Source organism: Eretmochelys imbricata, chromosome 23 (genome assembly GCF_965152235.1).
Source record: "Eretmochelys imbricata isolate rEreImb1 chromosome 23, rEreImb1.hap1, whole genome shotgun sequence".
NCBI classification, from domain to species: domain Eukaryota; kingdom Metazoa; phylum Chordata; order Testudines; family Cheloniidae; genus Eretmochelys; species Eretmochelys imbricata.
The window spans coordinates 6526690-6534820 of record NC_135594.1 but is presented as its reverse complement, the minus strand read 5'-3'; positions in this window follow the sequence as shown (position 1 = coordinate 6534820).

The window sequence follows — 8131 nt, the reverse complement described above, 5'->3', positions numbered from 1 at the left end:
TGGCCTCTTCTGAGCTCCCCAGGCCCTGCTGCTCCCAGCCCCCCAGTTCTGCCGGTGCCCCTCAATCCTGACCCACAGCCCCCTGCTTCCCCCAGCGCCCCCAGCTCTGCTGGTGCCCCTCAATCCTGACCCACAGCCCCCCGCTGCTCCCAGCCTCCCCTCCCCCAGCTCTGCTGGTGCCCCTTATTCCAGACCTGCAGTCTGCTGCTAGTCCAGCCCTGGGCTCCCCCACACAGTGCCCCTCAATCCCATAAGGCAGCCCCCTGGCCTCCCAGGAATCCCAAACCAGGTGTGTCCCTGTCCAGGCCGCTGGCTGCCCTCTGCCCTTGTGCCCTGGCAACAGTTCACCATGGGGGCGGCGCTGGCCTGACGTATGCAGCTGCTGAGATCCAGCCAGAAACACAAACATCCATCTCAGCCGCCAGCCCCTGGCCGCCCCGACCCCATGGAAACAGGGCGAGGGCAGGAGGCCATTTATCTTGCCAGATGTAAACTGTGCTGATGGCAGAAGAATAGCAAGGGAGCAAGCCAGGTTCCCCCCCCACACACACACACTCTGCTCCTGGCCAGGTCTTTCCCCCCCGGCCGCTCCCGGCCAGGTCCCCCAACACACACACACACTGCTCCTGGCCAGGTTCCTCCCCCCCGCCACACACACACACTCTGCTCCCGGCCAGGTCCCCCCCACCACCCCCACACACACATTGCTCCTGGCCAGGTTCCTCCCCCATCCCCCCACACTCTGCTCCCGGCCAGGTCCCCCCCTCCAACACTCTGCTCCCAGCCAGGTTCCTGTTCCCCCCCCCCCACACACACACACACACACTGCTCCTGGCCAGGTCATCCCCGCAACCAACACACACTGCTCCCAGCCAGGTTCCTGTTCCCCCCCACACACACTCTGCTCCCGGCCAGGTCCCCCAATGCACACACACACTGCTCCTGGCCAGCGCCCCCGCCCCCACGCTGCTCCTGGCCAGGTTCCTCCCCCAACCCCCCCACACTCTGCTCCCGGCCAGGTCCCCCAATGCACACCCACACTGTTCCTGGCCAGCGCCCCCCGTCCCCCTGCTCCCAGGCAGGTTCCCCCCCCACACACACACTCTGCTCCGGGCCAGCGCCGCCCCCCCCCCACTGCTCCCAGCCAGGTTCCCCTCCCCCACCTCCTCCTGGCCAGGTCCCCTCCCACCAGCTGCCAGTGGAGGTCGGGGGCCCTGACCCTGTACCGTATTTCCTAGAACCTAGCCCGGGGCTGAGCCCCACAGAGCCCGAGCCCCGACACGTGCCCAGCGGTGTGCCCAGGGGGCTGCGCGGCATCAGGCTGGCCAGCAGCAGCTCAGAAGCGCAGGTCCCAACCTCAGGCCAGCTGGGCATTAGCCTCACGCTGGCTGTAAGCGCCATGCTTTGTTTGCGCCAATGGTTTATGAAGTGTGAATTCCCCAGGCAGGCCCTATAACAGCCAACGGACAGCATCAGAGCCAGGCCCCTTGGCTGGCCCCGTACACCGAGAATCGCAGTGGCAATCAGGGGCCTCCCTGTTCCACAGGGCCAGTCCCGGGCCCCTGAGCGCTCACCCCAAAGCCCCCGCTGGCCCAGCCTAGCTGACGTGTGTTAACTCGGGAAAGGAACCGAGCGCGAGGGACAGGTTAAAGCAGGGACCGGCCCCACCCTACGGCTGCAAAGGCAGATGCTGCTATAACTAGCAAGCTCTGGCTGGCCTTTGGGGCTGGCCCAGGCCAGGCACCTCCTTGTTCAGGCACTTTCCTCCTTCTCCCTTTTGCTTTGAGTTGCGACCTCCGCTGGTGGGAGGAATCCAGCGGCCCCCTCCTCTTCACGGGAGTGGGGTGCAAGCCGTGAAGGCTTTGCTCCTCCCATGGGCACAGCGGCTACTCTGGGATCTCCTGGCGGAAACGTGGGTGCAGCTGTGAGCCTTGAGCGCACTGACTCACAAGTCTAATCCCGCAGCCCGGGAGCCCAGAGCTACCAGCCCGGTGAGCTGGGTCTGTCGGAGCTCCCCTGCGGCGCGGGGACCTTTGCAGGAGACGGCACCTGCCTGGCAGCGACAAGGAGGGCTGGCTGGGTGGGGGTGGAGGATCAGAGGCTCAGGCGGGGCGGGGTGGGGGAAATGAATGGCCCAAGCAGCCCCTGGCTGGAAGATTCTGTGGCGAGTGGGGCCTGAGGTGCTAATGGGGCCGTGGGGCGCCCCTTTCCTGGTGGGACCATCCACAGGTGTGGCTGGCCTGTTCAGTTCTCTGGGGTTCATCTCCCCCATTTGACTCTGACACCTAATAAACTATCTGGAGAGGGTCCCCAAACCATCACTTGTGGGCAGGGCTGGCACTGCCCGACCCAGAGCCCCCCCAGCCCAGGAAGGTGCAGGGAGACATCACTGAGCCCCCCAACCCTTCCTGGCCCCAGATGCCCAGGCTGCCCCAGCGTCCTTCAAGCCCAGGGGCGGACGTGGGTTCCAGGGAGAGGGGGCTGTAGCTGGTGACCTGCACCTCGGCTGGGCCCCCCGGCTCCCCCCGACACAGTGCTGGGTCCACCCCAGCCCCAGAGGCCTCCCTGAACCCCTCCTCCCTGTGTGGGATCAGAACCCCCCCCTCACACTGGGCCAGACCGTCCCTCCAGAAGCCCCCCCCCAGCCCGAACATCCCTTCAGAAACCCCACACACACACTGGGCCAGGCTGTCCCTCCAGAACCCCCCCCCCGCAATGGCCCAGACCATCCCTCCAGAACCACCCCCGCACCGGGCCAGACCGTCCCCCTGCAATGAAGCATTGTGCCTGGGCTCGCTGCACAGGCTGCCCCGCTGTTCAGGGCCAGGGCTGGGGAGGGGCTGGGCGTCTCGGTCCGAAGGGGTGGGCGGGCGGCGAGGCGATCAGCCGTGGGACGCCCCGGGCGGAAGGAGCGGGTGGCGGGCGCTATAAATACCTGCCCCCTGCGCGGCCCGGTTGGGGCAGCTCCCCTGGGGCCTGGGGCTGGAGCTCGGGGTCACGGGGGTCCCCTTTCGCGGAGCGGAAATGCGGAGCCTTCCCGCGCCTGCCCTCCCCCCCCAGGTCAGGGGATGTTTGTCCTCGGGGCAGCGCAGGAAAAGCTGCTTCTCCGGCCGCGTTTCCTCCCAAACAACTCAGTGGCGTGGGAGGGGCCCAGCCTGGCCCAGCTCCGCCAGCCCTGGCCTCTGCCAGCAGGGGGCGCTGTGGGGCGCAGGGCAGGGGGTACTGGCTGGTGCCGGGAGCATGGGGCAGTGAGTGCTGGCTGGGGACAGGGGATGCTGTGGGGCACAGGGCAGGGGGCACTGTGGGGTAGGGGGTACTGGCTGGGGGCAGGGGACACTGTGGGGAACAGGGCAGGGGGCATGGGGCAGGGGCAGTGGATGCTGTGGGGCATGGGGTAGGGGGTACTGGCTGTGGGCGGGGGGCGCTGTGCGGCACGGGGCAGGGGGTACTGGCTGGGGGGCGGGGTTTGCTGTGGGACACAGGGCAGGTGGGCTGGGGCCAGGGGGTTTGGGGCAGGGGCAGTGGATGCTGTGGGGCATGGAGTGGGGGATACTGGCTGGGGATGGGGGGCGCTGTGGGGCACAGGGCAGTGGGCGCTGGCTGGGGGCTCGGGCGAGGGGGCATGGGGCAGGGGGTACTGGCTGGGGGCGCTGTGGGGCAGGGGACATGGGGCAGGGGCAGTGGATGCTCTGGGGCACGGGGTAGGGGGTACTGGCTGGGGTGGGGGGGCGCTGTGGGGCACAGGGCAGTGGGCGCTGGCTGGGGGCGCTGTGGGGTGCAGGGCACTGAACTGACGTGCTGGGTGTTGAGGGGGTGAGGCTGCAATGAGCCCCCACTGGAGCTGCACAGTATGACAGTGCTCGGCGAGCCAGGCTCCTTTGGGGGGACCGAGGGCTGTTGTGACCTCTCCCTCCAGCTCCCCTTCCCACTCTGAACACCCCTTCCCCAGGCTCCCTCCTCCCCTCCCCGGGGACTCCGGCCACAGGGAATGCAGTTTGAGAGAGAGAGACCCCCCTCACCAAGCCATGCTTCCTGAGCCTGCAGAGAGCCTGAGCCAATTGCTCTGTGCGGGAGGGGGTAGCTGCCCCAGTCATCACAGGTGGGTGTTGACTCTGGAACCTAACAACAACCCCAGCATCAGCATCGTTAACTATTTCCTTACTGACCATTTAGCAGCAACATCCAGGGAACAAGCTTCTCCCACAGTCTTGGCACCCCCCCCCCGCCTAGCCCCCCGTCAGTACCTGCAGCTAACCCGGTGCGGTCCTGTGGCACCTGCACAGCCCACCGTGAGGTGAGAGGCGACCCCGTGGGGACAGCACAGTCCTCGTCGTGAAGGCCATGTCCCAGCAGTGCCCCCAGGGCCGCAGTGCTGAGGGGCTCATTCGGGCAGCACTCATCCCTGTTCTGCGCAGGGGATGCTCCCCATGGCAGGCAGCGTCTGGGCAAAGAGACAGTGACAAAAGCACCCGGCTCTGCTGGGCCGATCGCTTGTTCTTGGTCTTCCTCACGGGGATGAAAAGCATCACCTGGTCCCCGGTAGCATAGGAGCCGGCACGTGCTGAGCGGTTGTACCAGACCTTCTGCTTCCTCTGTGCCCTGACCAGGTTTCCCCTGGCCAAGCCCATGAGCTCTGCGAGCTTTTCCCGGAAGGTCAGGACATACTCCACCACTGATTCTCCATCGGGAGAGGCCTTCCCCTCCCATTCGTCCCTCATCAAGTCCAGGGGTCCCCTCGCTCTCTCCCACACAGCAACTCGAATGGGGAATACCCTGTGGATTCCTGGGGCACTTCCCTGTATGCGAACAGCAGGTGGGTAAATACTTGTCCCAGTCCTGGGGTGCTGGTCCATAAATGTTTTCAGCATCATCTTTAGGGTCCCATTGAACCTCTCCACCAGCCCGTTGGACTGAGGGTGATACACCGAGGCCCAGGTGTGCCAGACCCCACACGTCTTCCACAAGCACTGGAGCAGGACCAACATGAAGGTGGACCCCTGGTCTGTAAGAACCTCCTTGGGGACCCCACTCTGCTGAAAATGGTCAGCACCACGTCTGCCAGGGTGTCTGCCTCGATAGAGGACAAGGCCACCGCCTCGGGGTAGCGCGTAGTGAAATTACCACCAGGATGTATTTCTTCCCCGACTGGGTCGCCTTGCTGAGGGGCCCCACTATGTCCATAGCCACCTTCTGGAAAGGCTCCTCTATGATGGACATAGGCCTCAGAGCTGCTTTACACTTATCCCGGGCCTTCCCCCCCATCTGGCAGGAGTCACAGGACCTGCAATGCTGCTGGACGGCGTCAAAGACCCCGGGCCAGGAAAAGATCTGCAGCAGCCTCTGCCTGGTGCCGGGTGCCCGGATGCCCGGAAAGGGGGATATCATGGGCCAAATACAATAGTCTGTGGCGGTACCTCAGGGGGACCAACTGCCTCCTGGCCTTCCAAGGTTCAGTTTGCCCCAAAGCAGCCCATTCTCGGTACAGGAATTCCTTCTCCCACAGGAATCTCTCCTGTGGTCCTCCCCCTGGGATCCTGCACCGCTGTGGCCAGCAAGGGCTCTCAGCTTCTCCAAGGAAGGATCCTCCTGCAGCTCTGTCTAGAATTCAGCTGCTGGGTTTGAGGATACAGCCCTGGTTGGCAGTGCCTCAGTTTCCCCACCTTGGGACGGAGGCTCTGGTCCAGCCAGGTCAAGCCCTACCCTCGGTGCTTCGGTTCCCCCCTTCAGGAGGTCCCGCGTCCCCCACTGGCTCTGGCTCCGGGTAAGGACCAGGGCGCTCTGAGTGCCATCTGGGCAGTCCTCCAAGTCATTACCCATTAGCACCTCAGTAGGCAGGTGATCATGCCCCCCGACCTCTTTGGCTCCCTCCTTAGCCCTCCCATCTGTTGTCCACAAACTCATCTGGTGCACTGGTGCAGACCTTTCAGCTTCCAGTCCATTAACTACATGTTAAGGTCTGGAGGGCAGATGTCAAACAGCTGCTCCAACCCCACCAGCTTATACATGTCCTCGAGGTAGTGGTCCCTGTGCCCTTCCCCCACTTGTGGAGATATTCCCCCAGCAGGTTGGTGACCTCCTTGTAAGTGACACCTGAGGTCTTGCGTACACCCCAGAATCGTTTCCTGTTCGCCTCAGGGGTCAGTTCAAACTTCAGCAGCAAAGCCTGTTTGAAAAGGTCATAGTCCCCCATTTCAATACCATCCGTTTGGCTGACCACCTCAATGGCCCTGGGACCCAGCAGGGGGGTCAGACAGCGGAGCCTGTCTGCTGGGTCAATCTGGTTCAGCTCACAAGCCCTCTCAAAGGCTGTGAGATAGTCATCAATACCCCCCCCCGCCCCGTCCTTAAACTGGGGCAGCAGTTTGGTGTCTAGATTCCCCTCAGAACTGGCGTCTGCCCTCTTGGCCCGCTGCTCCTCCAACTCCAACTTGTGTTTTCGATGTTCTGCACCATCTGCCAGCCTCCTCTCCTCCAGCTCCAGCTCCAGCTCCAGCTCCTTCACTTTCAGCTCCAGTCTCTGCAGCTCCTCCAGGGAGTCGGGTCAGCTCTCTGGGCATCCCGGGAGCCCGCCTAGGATCTGGAGCCTGTTCCTCAGACCGGTCCTTCTCTACCAGCCGGGCAATCAGCTGCTCCTGGGTGAGCCTCCCCACACTCAGCCCTCTCTCCTTGCACAGACATACCAGGTCCTTCTTACGGAGCTGGTTCTAGGCCATTTCCACGCTGGTTCCCTCAATTCCCTCGTTTTATCGCTGGCAGCCACTCCCTGCGCTCACAGCCAACTATCTACAGGGTGCATCCGCCAACCATTCTCTGCTACCATGTTGTCACGGACTCACAGGTCGTGCCCACTCTTGGCCCCATGCAGTCCTTGGAGGGAACCCCCTTCAGTGTGACAGCCCTTCTCGCGGGTCCACTCTCTCTCGGGGGTAAAGCCCCTTTGCCTCCTGGAACCGCACCTCTCTGAGCCTTAGCACGCCTGTCTCTCGCCGTGCGCCCCCTCAGGGAGTCCACTCGCTCTGGACCCCCGGGACCCCCACGCCCAGAGGGAATAATGCCACTCTGTTCTCTAGACTCTCAGCCAGCGTAAAACAGGAGGGTTTATTGAGCGTCTGAATCCAGCACAGGAAACTCTCAGGGCCTCAGGCCTGGCCTCCCTCAGCACAGCACATCCAAGTCTCCCCTGCATCCAAGTGGGCTCTGCCTGCTCTCTCCCTCCAGCCCCAAGCCTCGCCTCTGTCTTTTGTCTTCTGTCCAGGTAAACAGGGTCACCTGAGCCTCCTCTCCTCTCAGCTGTCCTTTGTTCCCCACTGGCTGAACCTGGCTGGGCAGGACACCGGGGGTCCTCTCTCTGCAGCCCATTGTCTTCCCACTAGCCAGAACTGGCTGTGGTGTCTGTGCCGGGCCACCTGGTCGCTGGGGTCTCCATTCTCCCAGCCATTGGCTTGAGTCCCAAGTTCCCTCGCTGGCCCTCTGTACCAACAAACTCCCTCTCCCATCACCTCGCTAAACCAGTAACACCCAGGGAAACTGAGTCCCAGCTGCTCGGCTTGCAAACTATTGAAAAAAACACAAACATCCCCCACTTTGTCACACTGAGGTCAGGGCCCTATCGTGCCGGGTGCTGCACAGACACACAGTGACCTAGGTCACACTGTCACACGGAGTTCTGCACAGACACACAGTCTCTGAAGTCATGGCCCCGTCGTCCTGGGATGTGAGGCCCTGAAAGATGCTGGGATCTGCCCAAGGTCACCCAGGGCCCAGGCAGCAGAGCCAGGATTCCCCCCCCAGCCTGCCGCTGAGCCATGAGGTCGCCCTTCCCCTGCCAGGTGTTATTTTTAACCTGCCAGGGCAGCGCCCCATGCGCATCCCCAGGGGCCTGCCGTGCTCGGGTGAATCAGACACAGGCCTGTCTCCTAGCGACGTCGGGCGGGACGAGGAGACAGGGCAAGCGGCAGGCAGGGAAACAAGAGAGACAGACAGGAAGCCCGTCACCGGATGTGAGTCTGACGTGGCAGAGTGGGCACCGGCCGTGTCAGGGTACAGGGTGTGGTAGCAAGAGGGGTACAAGGACCCCCCACCCAGCTCTGCAGGTGCCCCTCACTCCTGACCCACAGCCCTGAGCTAAACC